Source organism: Schistocerca nitens, chromosome 4 (genome assembly GCF_023898315.1).
Source record: "Schistocerca nitens isolate TAMUIC-IGC-003100 chromosome 4, iqSchNite1.1, whole genome shotgun sequence".
NCBI classification, from domain to species: domain Eukaryota; kingdom Metazoa; phylum Arthropoda; class Insecta; order Orthoptera; family Acrididae; genus Schistocerca; species Schistocerca nitens.
Genome location: NC_064617.1, coordinates 695,978,825 through 695,991,954, shown reverse-complemented (window position 1 = coordinate 695,991,954; position 13,130 = coordinate 695,978,825).

Below are 13,130 nucleotides of genomic sequence, written 5' to 3'. Positions count from 1 at the left end.
GGAAGATGTTTTGATATATGGTTATACGGAATTTTCTTACCTACAGCGTTATCACATCGATCCATATTTTTCATTACAAATGCTTTCGCAATTCGCACAGCGTCTTAATTAAATGTGACTACCATAATGAGTATGACCATTAGCGAGATGATGGCCACTTCACCATGAATCTGACATGTAAAGCTATACAACAGACAAATCACAATTTTTGACTAACATTTTCTGTAAAATCGTGTGTTTCGCACACTATGGAGCTAATGGGATGCACATTACATGCTTACCAGTAATGGCACTGCTGCACCGAGGCTACAGGCAAATCAGCAAATCAGCATTCTCTGTGTGCACACGTTGCCGTGTATAGCTGTGCTGGACACTGCAGCGAGTTGGCACATGGACTACCAGCTTTCTTTCCATCTTTACACTTCCGCTGCAATTTTCTAGCATCGCCACTTCTCTGTTCTTAACAGTAGCAGTTCTTTCTATGTATGGTTCAACTTCCATCGAGCTATAAATTACTTGACAGTGACACATCATACGAAAGTTACTTTTATCCTTAAGTTTTGCATACCAGTATAGTATAGCAATAGCAGTGGCAGTTGATCAGGCAGTGGCAACTGAGGTGTGAGAGATTCAATGTTTTCTGAGATACTCCCTTTTGGACGGACCACAATATTGCTGCCTGTTACTATATGAAACTGTTATTTGAATACATATATAACTGGACTCATGAAATTTTGTCTTTGACAAAATAAATCGTAAGACTTATAGAAATGATAGTTACTGAAAGTCTGTTAGTAATGATTGTGGTTTATTTAGAAACAGATAGCATCCACTCTATTGTTATCACTGGAACCAATAGCAAAATATTTCAGTATAACATAAATCTCTCTCTCTCTCTCTCTCTCTCTGAAAGTCTGTTACTAACGATTTTCCCCGAGGGCATGCAGCTTCACTGTATGGTTAAATGATAATGGCGTCCTCTTAGGTAAAATATTCCGGAGGTAAAATAGTCCTCCATTTGGATCTCCGTGAGGGGACTACTCAAGAGGACGTCGTTATCAGGAGAAAGAAAACGCGTTCTACGGATCGGAGCGTGGAATGTCAGATCCCTTAATCGGGCAGGTAGGTTAGAAAATTTAAAAAGGGAAATGGATAGGTTAAAGTTAGAATGAATGGGAATTAGTGAAGTTCGGTGGCAGGGGGAACAAGACTTTTGATCAGGCGAATACAGGGTTATAAATACAAAATTAAATAGGTGTAATTCAGGAGTAGGTTTAATAATGAATAAAAAAATAGGAGTGCGGGTAAGCTACTACAAACAGCATAGTGAACGCATTATTGTGGCCAAGATAGACACGAAGCCCACGCCTACTACAGTAGTACAAGTTTATATGCCAACTAGCTCTGCAAATGACGAAGAAATTGATGAAATGTATGATGATATAAAAGAAATTATTCAGGTAGTGAAGGGAGACGAAAATTTAATAGTCATGGGTGACTGGAATTCGGTAGTAGGAAAAGGAAGAGAAGGAAACGTAGTAGGTGAATATGGATTGGGGGTAAGAAATGAAAGAGGAAGCCGCCTGGTAGAATTTTGCACAGAGCAAAAATTAATAATAGCTAATATTTGGTTCAAGAATCATAAAAGAAGGTTGTATACATGGAAGAATCCTGGAGATACTAGAAGGCATCAGATAGATTATATAATGGTGAGACAGAGATTTAGGAACCAGGTTTTGAATTGTAAGACATTTCCAGGGGCAAATGTGGACTCTGACCACAATCTGTTGTTTATGAGCTGTAGATTAAAACTGGAGAAACTGCAAAAAGGTGGGAATTTAAGGAGATGGGACATGGATAAATTGACTGAACCAGAAGTAGTACAGAGTTTCAGGGAGAGCATAAGGGAACAATTGACAGGAATGGGGGAAAGAAATACAGTAGAAGAAGAATGGGTAGCTTTGAGGGATGAAGTAGTGAAGGCAGCAGAGGATCAAGTAGGTAAAAAGACGAGGGCTAGTAGAAATCCTTGGGTAACAGAAGAAATATTGATTTAATTGATGAAAGGAGAAAATATAAAAATGCACTAAATGAAGCAGGCAAAAAGGAATACAGACGTCTCAAAAATGAGATCGACAGGAAGTGCAAAATGGCTAAGCAGGGATGGCTAGAGGATAAATGTAAGGATTTAGAGGCTTATCTCACGAGGGGTAAGATAAATATTGCCTACAGGAAAATTAAAGAGACCTTTGGAGAAGAGAGATACTTGTATGAATATCAAAAACTCAGATGTAAACCCAGTTCTAAGCAAAGAAGGGAAGGCAGAAAGGTGGAAGGAGTATATAGAGGGTCTATACAAGGGCGATGTACTTGAGAACAATATTATGCAAATGGAAGAGGATGTATTGGAAGATGAAATGGGAGATATGGTACTGCGTGAAGAGTTTGACAGAGCACTGAAAGACCTGAGTCGAAACAAGGCCCCGGGAGTAGACAACATTCCATTAGAACTACTGACAGCCTTGGGAGAGCCAGTCCTGACAAAACTCTACCATCTGGTGAGCAAGATGTATGAGACAGGCGAAATACCCTCAGACTTCAAGAAGAATATAATAATTCCAATCCCAAAGAAAGCAGGTTTGACAGATGTGAAAATTGCCGAACTATCAGTTTAATAAGTCGCAGCTGCAAAATACTAATGCGAATTCTTTACAGACGAATGGAAAAACTGGTAGAAGCCGACCTCGGGGAAGATCAGTTTGGATTACGTAGAAATATTGGAACACGTGAGGCAATACTGATGCTACGACTTAACTTAGAAGCCAGATTAAGGAAAGGCAAACGTACGTTTCTAGCATTTGTAGACTTAGAGAAAGCTTTTGACAATGTTGACTGGAATACTCTCTTTCAAATTCTGAAGGTGGCAGGGGTAAAATACAGGGAATGGAAAGGCTATTTACAATTTGTACAGAAACCAGATGGCAGTTATAAGAGTCGAGGGACACGAAGGGGAAGCAGTGGTTGGGATGGGAGTGAGACAGGGTTGTAGCCTATCCCCGATGTTATTCAGTTTGTATATTGACAAGTAGTGAAGGAAACAAAAGAAAAATTCGGAGTAGGTATTAAAATCCATGGAGAAGAAATTAAAACTTTGAGTTTAGCCGATGACATTGTAATTCTGTCAGAGACAGCAAAGGACTTGGAAGAGCAGTTGAATGGAATGGATAGTGGTTCAAATGGCTCTGAGCACTGTGGGACTCAACTGCTGAGGTCATTAGTCCCCTAGAACTTAGAACTAGTTAAACCTAAATAACCTAAGGACATCACAAACACCCATGCCCGAGGCAGGATTCGAACCTGCGACCGTAGCGGTCTCGCGGTTCCAGACAGCAGCGCCTTTAACCGCACGGCCACTTCGGCCGGCGTAATGGATAGTGTCTTGAAAGGAGGATATAAGATGAACACCAACAAAAGCAAAACGAGGATAATGGAATGTAGTCGAATTAAGTCGAGTGATGGTGAGGGAATTACATTAGGAAATGAGACACTTAAAGTAGTAAAGGAGTTTTGCTATTTGGGGGCAAAATAACAGATGATGGTCTAACTATAGAGGATACAAAATGTAAACTGGCAATGACAAGGAAAGAGTTTCTGAAGAAGAGAAATTTGTTAACATCGAGTATAGATTTAAGTGTCAGGAAGTCGTTTCTGAAAATATTTGTATGGAGTGTAGCCATGTATGGAAGTGAAACGTGGACGATAAATAGTTTAGACAAGAAGAGAATAGAAGCTTTTGAAATGTGGTGCTACAGAGGAATGCTGAAGATCAGATGGGTAGATCACATAACTAATGAGGAGGTATTGAATAGGACTGAGAGAAGAGGAGTTTGTGGCACAACTTGACTAGAAGAAGGGATCGGTTGGTCGGACATGTTCTGAGGCATCGAGGGATCACCAATTTAGTATTGGAGGGCAGTGTGGATGGTAAAAATCGTAGAGGGAGACCGAGAGATGAATACACCAAGCAGATTCAGAAAGATGTAGGATGCAGTAGGTACTGGGAGATGAAGAAGTTTGCATAAGATAGAGTAGCATGGAGAGCTGCATCAAACCAGTCTCAGGACTGAAGACCACAACAACAACAACAAATGATTATGGTTTATTTAGAAACAGATATCATCCACTCTATTGTTACCACTGGAGCCAATAGCAAAATAATTCAGTATGACATAAAGTCTCTCTTAAGATTAAACGAATTGGCGGATTTACAAGAAGGCAGAGTAGGCTGGAGCCTAGGGCGACAGATTTTAGGGACAGCAAATTTGAGGCCAAATTGTGTTTATGTCTTACAGTAATTAAAAAGACACATATATATGTTAGTAGGTCCACACAAGTAGTTCAACTTACATGTTTCACCACTTACAAAAGTTTTTCTACAGTTTGCTTAGTCCCATTTGGTTGCAGCTTGAGAAAGAATGGCATGACTATTTGCTAAGTTTGTCTGGCCGAATTGACTGCGCAAGCGCGGCGCAGCTGCCAAGGAAGCCGACGGGGGATCGTGCTGTTGTAGACATATGCCACACGGTGGCATTGAGTTCGAGAGAGATAGATATGGAGTGGCGATACAAATAGGGAAGTCCCATCCCACATTTATTTCAAAAGAAAAGAGGAGCCGCTTTCGTTCACTGCGTCCTGCAATTTCTAATACTACCTGGCGACGATAACTTGAAGAACCACGCAATGGCTGCTGGGAGTGGCTGTGCCCCCACATTAAGGCTGTCGACGGGAGAGGAGTGGTAAGGGGAAGGCAGTATCTGCTGCCTCCAACAATGTTAGCACCATTATCCTTAACAATGTGTATGGTACTACTTTGCGTCAATAGGCAGCTTAAAACTGGCAGTGCTCAGAGACAATTGAATATCTTACAAATACTGCCGATTTTCTCCACTTGTGCCAGCACAAGCGCAATCGTCAAGTTATTCTGGCCAAATAATATGAATTAATATTTCTCAGGCATATCTTTCTGGTTGTGTAATGTAATTTTTCAAAGCGTTTTGTGGATTATACGAATAATTTCTTAACATCATCGGTGAGTCCAAACTTATAGTAGTTAAATAATCATAATAAATACAATAAATCATCAGTAACGAATGAATAAGACTTGAAAAATAGCTGTTTCGGAAGCTATGTAAGAAATTTCGATATTTTGTTACACGACACTCAAATAAATTTGTTGTACTTATGTTAGGTAATCATTCAACGTCTGAAGTCTGAACAAAGGATGCTAATAATTAAATATGAGAAATAAAACTCCCAATGTAGTCTTCTTTATGTCAGTTCTTGGATAAATAATTGTTATCATGAGTGATGGGAGAAAGCGACTTAGTGGAGTAAGTACACTCCTGGAAATGGAAAAAAGAACACATTGACACCGGTGTGTCAGACCCACCATACTTGCTCCGGTCACTGCGAGAGGGCTGTACAACCAATGATCACACGCACGGCACAGCGGACACACCAGGAACCGCGGTGTTGGCCGTCGAATGGCGCTAGCTGCGCAGCATTTGTGCACCGCCGCCGTCAGTGTCAGCCAGTTTGCCGTGGCATACGGAGCTCCATCGCAGTCTTTAACACTGGTAGCATGCCGCGACAGCGTGGACGTGAACCGTATGTGCAGGTGACGGACTTTGAGCGAGGGCGTATAGTGGGCATGCGGGAGGCCGGGTGGACGTACCGCCGAATTGCTCAACACGTGGGGCGTGAGGTCTCCACAGTACATCGATGTTGTCGCCAGTGGTCGGCGGAAGGTGCACGTGCCCGTCGACCTGGGACCGGACCGCAGCGACGCACGGATGCACGCCAAGACCGTAGGATCCTACGCAGTGCCGTAGGGGACCGCACCGCCACTTCCCAGCAAATTAGGGACACTGTTGCTCCTGGGGTATCGGCGAGGACCATTCGCAACCGTCTCCGTGAAGCTGGGCTACGGTCCCGCACACCGTTAGGCCGTCTTCCGCTCACGCCCCAACATCGTGCAGCCCGCCTCCAGTGGTGTCGCGACAGGCGTGAATGGAGGGACGAATGGAGACGTGTCGTCTTCAGCGATGAGAGTCGCTTCTGTCTTGGTGCCAATGATGGTCGTATGCGTGTTTGGCGCCGTGCAGGTGAGCGCCACAATCAGGACTGCATACGACCGAGGCACACAGGGCCAACACCCGGCATCATGGTGTGGGGAGCGATCTCCTACACTGGCCGTACACCACTGGTGATCGTCGAGGGGACACTGAATAGTGCACGGTACATCCAAACCGTCATCGAACCCATCGTTCTACCATTCCTAGACCGGCAAGGGAACTTGCTGTTCCAACAGGACAATGCACGTCCGCATGTATCCCGTGCCATCCAACGTGCTCTAGAAGGTGTAAGTCAACTACCCCGGCCAGCAAGATCACCGGATCTGTCCCCCATTGAGCATGTTTGGGACCGGATGAAGCGTCGTCTCACGCGGTCTGCACGCCCAGCACGAACACTGGTCCAACTGAGGCGCCAGCTGGAAATGGCATGGCAAGCCGTTCCACAGGACTACATCCAGCATCTCTACGATCGTCTCCATGGGAGAATAGCAGCCTGCATTGCTGCGAAAGGTGGATATACACTGTACTAGTGCCGACATTGTGCATGCTCTGTTGCCTGTGTCTATGTGCCTGTGGTTCTGTCAGTGTGATCATGTGATGTATCTGACCCCAGGAATGTGTCAATAAAGTTTCCCCATCCTGGGACAATGAATTCACGGTGTTCTTATTTCAATTTCCAGGACTGTATAAAAAGAAGACCAAAGTCAAAAAAGAAGAACAAGAAGAGACTATCCATAAAACGATAAAAACTGACAGTTTCTTTAAAAGTGGAAGCAGAAGCAGTGTTGAAAGACCAGGAACTTCAACAACATTCACTGACACAATACAATCTGGAAGATATGAAATGGATTTGAATGCTGCAGTCCAACAACAACAGTCATGTGTTGAACAATCTTGTGCAATTGTAACCATATCGTTGGATTGTGAAAATAATCTAGGAACTGACACATCGATCCCCTAGTTTACAATCGTACTAACTGCGGGACAAAGGGGATGTAATTAGGATGGTAGTACACAAATTATAATGTTACAATTTCACTGACAAAAAAATTGCACTTAATATGGTTGTGAAGAAGGGTATCGAATTGTAGAGGTCGGTAGGGGCGGCAAAATTTGAAGAGCCTACTGGCGGCAAATGTGTAAATCCACCACTGAGTAAACGTCAAAAATAATTTAGTAGTATCAGTAGTGCTATTTTGTAATGTTCACCGGAATATAAGATTTCCTTGTTGCCCATAATCTACACTCCTGGAAATGGAAAAAAGAACACATTGACACCGGTGTGTCAGACCCACCATACTTGCTCCGGTCACTGCGAGAGGGCTGTACAACCAATGATCACACGCACGGCACAGCGGACACACCAGGAACCGCGGTGTTGGCCGTCGAATGGCGCTAGCTGCGCAGCATTTGTGCACCGCCGCCGTCAGTGTCAGCCAGTTTGCCGTGGCATACGGAGCTCCATCGCAGTCTTTAACACTGGTAGCATGCCGCAACAGCGTGGACGTGAACCGTATGTGCAGGTGACGGACTTTGAGCGAGGGCGTATAGTGGGCATGCGGGAGGCCGGGTGGACGTACCGCCGAATTGCTCAACACGTGGGGCGTGAGGTCTCCACAGTACATCGATGTTGTCGCCAGTGGTCGGCGGAAGGTGCACGTGCCCGTCGACCTGGGACCGGACCGCAGCGACGCACGGATGCACGCCAAGACCGTAGGATCCTACGCAGTGCCGTAGGGGACCGCACCGCCACTTCCCAGCAAATTAGGGACACTGTTGCTCCTGGGGTATCGGCGAGGACCATTCGCAACCGTCTCCATGAAGCTGGGCTACGGTCCCGCACACCGTTAGGCCGTCTTCCGCTCACGCCCCAACATCGTGCAGCCCGCCTCCAGTGGTGTCGCGACAGGCGTGAATGGAGGGACGAATGGAGACGTGTCGTCTTCAGCGATGAGAGTCGCTTCTGCCTTGGTGCCAATGATGGTCGTATGCGTGTTTGGCGCCGTGCAGGTGAGCGCCACAATCAGGACTGCATACGACCGAGGCACACAGGGCCAACACCCGGCATCATGGTGTGGGAAGCGATCTCCTACACTGGCCGTACACCACTGGTGATCGTCGAGGGGACACTGAATAGTGCACGGTACATCCAAACCGTCATCGAACCCATCGTTCTACCATTCCTAGACCGGCAAGGGAACTTGCTGTTCCAACAGGACAATGCATGTCCGCACGTATCCCGTGCCACCCAACGTGCTCTAGAAGGTGTAAGTCAACTACCCTGGCCAGCAAGATCTCCGGATCTGTCCCCCATTGAGCATGTTTGGGACCGGATGAAGCGTCGTCTCACGCGGTCTGCACGTCCAGCACGAACGCTGGTCCAACTGAGGCGCCAGGTGGAAATGGCATGGCAAGCCGTTCCACAGGACTACATCCAGCATCTCTACGATCGTCTCCATGGGAGAATAGCAGCCTGCATTGCTGCGAAAGGTGGATATACACTGTACTAGTGCCGACATTGTGCATGCTCTGTTGCCTGTGTCTATGTGCCTGTGGTTCTGTCAGTGTGATCATGTGATGTATCTGACCCCAGGAATGTGTCAATAAAGTTTCCCCTTCCTGGGACAATGAATTCACGGTGTTCTTATTTCAATTTCCAGGAGTGTACATACAGGAAATATCGACTTAATCGCACGTACCAAAATTTTTGTCTTCGTAGGCGAATGTTTCAAGACATAATTATAATTTTCGTCTCCCTCGATGAGACAGTAGTCAGCGAGCAAAAATGTTTGCAATGGCAGAGGTTAGAATTACGCGTGCTGCCTCTCCGTTTCATCTGGCATGCACTGCTAGATCAGAGACGTAATTTACTTCTTGTTAATGTGTAGGATTCTAAACATTATTTAACTGAAATGACTGATATACAGTATCAGTGATTGCAGTTTACAAATTAAACTCTTTCCTATTTTTCTATTTTCCCGTCTTCTTAATACATAAGTTGTTAATTGTAAGCATTTCCATTTCCTAATTGGTTTTAAGTTTCCAAGTATATAAAGCTACAACTTCATTAAAACACTGAGAAATCATATAAGCTTTGCTTAGAAAGTACATGTAGCGTACAATTTAGTACTGTGAAAACACGATCTGTCTTAATTACTAGGTGGCAGGTTGAATGAAAATGGTAGAAAAATAATAATAATTTAAAAAAAAATCATCGAATTATTATTTTACTGAAATCCGTAAAATACAAGACTTTGTTTTAGTTGAAAACATTTTGTTCTATCACGGTTTGTTTCAGCACTACTTTGGTTGGATCACGATGAATCTCTTTAAATCCATTATTTTCAGATTTCTGTACAATAAGAACACACTGATGATGGCACAGGTACGCTGAAGCATGTTTCGTAAGAAGTATCGTACGAAGAATTCGTTCCAAAAATATGCGGTATTTATTATTTTTGTAATTTATTCTATACATACACACTTTTTCATCGAAAATCGAAGAATGGTTATTAACGTCACCCTCTTCGGGATATATCCCCATGAAAGTAAATTCTGTTCTCACATAGTTGAGTTGTTTGGAATATAGTACATGACATTAGGTCAAATTCTGGTGATTACTGTTGGGAAACGATATGCCACCTCCTCTCCTGAAATTTCCAGTCAAATTATGACATGGGCGGTGATCTGGAGGTGTTAGTTCATCTAGTCACTTCCGTGTCTGATACTCCAAATATGTTCGCCGCCGGTAGCTGAATGGTCAGCATGGCGGATTGTCAAGCCTCTGGGCCCCGGTTCGATTCACGGCTGGGTTGGGGAATTTTCTCCCAAGTAGGGTCTGGGTGTCGTGCTATCTTCATCATCATCCTATCATCCTCATCAAGTGCAGGTCGCCGTAGAGGCGTCAAATTGAAAGACCGGCACCCGGCGAACGGTCTGTCCGACAGAAGGGCCTAGCCATATGATTAAATAAATAACTCCAGATGTGATAATTTCCAGCTGGTTGTACGGGTCTTCGCATTTTCAGTGTTCTTGCTCTAGTTATGTTAAGTTTTCGTGCTCAGCTGTAAGTCGGGCCACAAATCCCCACACTTTTGCCAGTTAATACCCACAGTAGATCCCATTTGCAGCACACGTAGTACCTATAATACGTGAAAGTGACTCAGCTAAGTACTTTCGGATCTATGCGGTTATCTGTGATCAAATTGTTTGCAGTGCTTACTATAGCTATTCAAGGGTCCTTCATGGCCGAGTCACATAGTTGATGATAAATAAGAGAAAGGCAACCACATGTCACACTGCATAGTCTCGTAAACAGAAGTTGCAGCTGATGAATATACTCGTATATAAAGTAAAATACACTACTAGCCATTAAAATTGCTACACCACGAAGATGACGTGCTACAGACGCGAAATTTAACCGACAGGAAGAAGATGCTGTGATGTGCAAATGATTAGCTTTTCAGAGCATTCACACAAGGTTGCCGCCGGTGGCGACACCTACAACGTGCTGACATGAGGAAAGTTTCCAACCGATTTCTCATACACAAACAGCAGTTGACCGGCGTTGCCTGGTGAAACGTTTTTGTGATGCCTCGTATAAGGAGGAGAAATGCGTACCATCACGTTTCCGACTTTGATAAAGGGCTGATTGTAGCCCATTGCGATTGCGGTTTACCGTATCGCGACATTGCTGCTCGCGTCGGTCGAGATCCAATCACTGTTAGCAGAATATGGAATCGGTGGGTTCAGGGGGGTAATACGAAACGCCCAGCTGGATCCCTAACGGTCTCGTATCACTAACAGTCGAGATGACAGGCATCTTATCCGCATGGCTGTAACGGATCGTGCAGCCACGTCTCGATTCCTGAGTCAAGAAATGGGGACGTTTGCAAGACAACAACCATCTGCACGGACAGTTCGACGATGTTTGCTGCAGCATGGACTATCAGCTCGGAGACCATGGCTGCGGTTACCCTTGACGCTGCATCACAGACAGGAGCGCCTGCGATGGTGTACTCACGATGAACCTGGGTGCACGAATGGCAAAACATCCTTTTTTCGGATGAATCCAGGTTATGTGTACAGCATCATGATGGTCGCATCCGTGTTTGGCGACATCGCGGTGAACGGACATTGGAAGCGTGTATTTGCCATCACCATACTGGCGTATCACCCGGCGTGATGGTATGGGGTGCCATTGGTTACACGTCTCGGTCACCTCTTATTCGCACTGACGGCACTTTAAACAGTGGACGTTACATTTCAGATGTGTTATGACCCGTGGCACTACCCTTCATTCGATCCCTGGGAAACTCTACATTTCAGCAGGATAATGCACGATCGCATGTTGCAGGTCCTGTACGGGCCTTTCTGGATACAGAAAACTGCTGCCCCGGCCAGCGCATTCTCCAGATCTATCACCAATTGTCTGGTCAATGGTGACCAAGCAACTGGCTCGTCACAATACGCCATTCACTACTCTTGATGAACTGTGGTATCGTGTTGAAGCTGCATGGGCAGCTGTACCTGTACACGCCATCCAAGCTCTGTTCGACTCAATGCGCAGGCGCATCAAGGCCGTTATTACTGCCAGAGGTGGTTGTTCTGGGTACTGATTTCTCAGGATCTATGCTCCCTAACTGCGTGAAAATGTAATCACATGTCAGTTCTAGTATAATGTATTTGTCCAGCATTTCTTCTTGGTGTAGCTATTTTAATGGCCAGTAGTGTATCTGCAGGATACACTTCCACCCTCAGAATTTGAGAGTATTCCAGTCAACGTTGTCAAAAGCTTTCTCTAAGTCTATAAATGCAAGAAACGATGGTTTGCCTTTCCTTAATCTACACTCCTGGAAATGGAAAAAAGAACACATTGACACCGGTGTGTCAGACCCACCATACTTGCTCCGGACACTGCGAGAGGGCTGTACAAGCAATGATCACACGCACGGCACAGCGGACACACCAGGAACCGCGGTGTTGGCCGTCGAATGGCGCTAGCTGCACAGCATTTGTGCACCGCCGCCGTCAGTGTCAGCCAGTTTGCCGTGGCATACGGAGCTCCATCGCAGTCTTTAACACTGGTAGCATGCCGCGACAGCGTGGACGTGAACCGTATGTGCAGTTGACGGACTTTGAGCGAGGGCGTATAGTGGGCATGCGGGAGGCCGGGTGGACGTACCGCCGAATTGCACAACACGTGGGGCGTGAGGTCTCCACAGTACATCGATGTTGTCGCCAGTGGTCGGCGGAAGGTGCACGTGCCCGTCGACCTGGGACCGGACCGCAGCGACGCACGGATGCACGCCAAGACCGTAGGATCCTACGCAGTGCCGTAGGGGACCGCACCGCCACTTCCCAGCAAATTAGGGACACTGTTGCTCCTGGGGTATCGGCGAGGACCATTCGCAACCGTCTCCATGAAGCTGGGCTACGGTCCCGCACACCGTTAGGCCGTCTTCCGCTCACGCCCCAACATCGTGCAGCCCGCCTCCAGTGGTGTCGCGACAGGCGTGAATGGAGGGACGAATGGAGACGTGTCGTCTTCAGCGATGAGAGTCGCTTCTGCCTTGGTGCCAATGATGGTCGTATGCGTGTTTGGCGCCGTGCAGGTGAGCGCCACAATCAGGACTGCATACGACCGAGGCACACAGGGCCAACACCCGGCATCATGGTGTGGGGAGCGATCTCCTACACTGGCCGTACACCACTGGTGATCGTCGAGGGGACACTGAATAGTGCACGGTACATCCAAACCGTCATCGAACCCATCATCGTTCTACCATTCCTAGACCGGCAAGGGAACTTGCTGTTCCAACAGGACAATGCACGTCCGCATGTATCCCGTGCCACCCAACGTGCTCTAGAAGGTGTAAGTCAACTACCCTGGCCAGCAAGATCTCCGGATCTGTCCCCCATTGAGCATGTTTGGGACTGGATGAAGCGTCGTCTCACGCGGTCTGCACGTCCAGCACGAACGCTGGTCCAACTGAG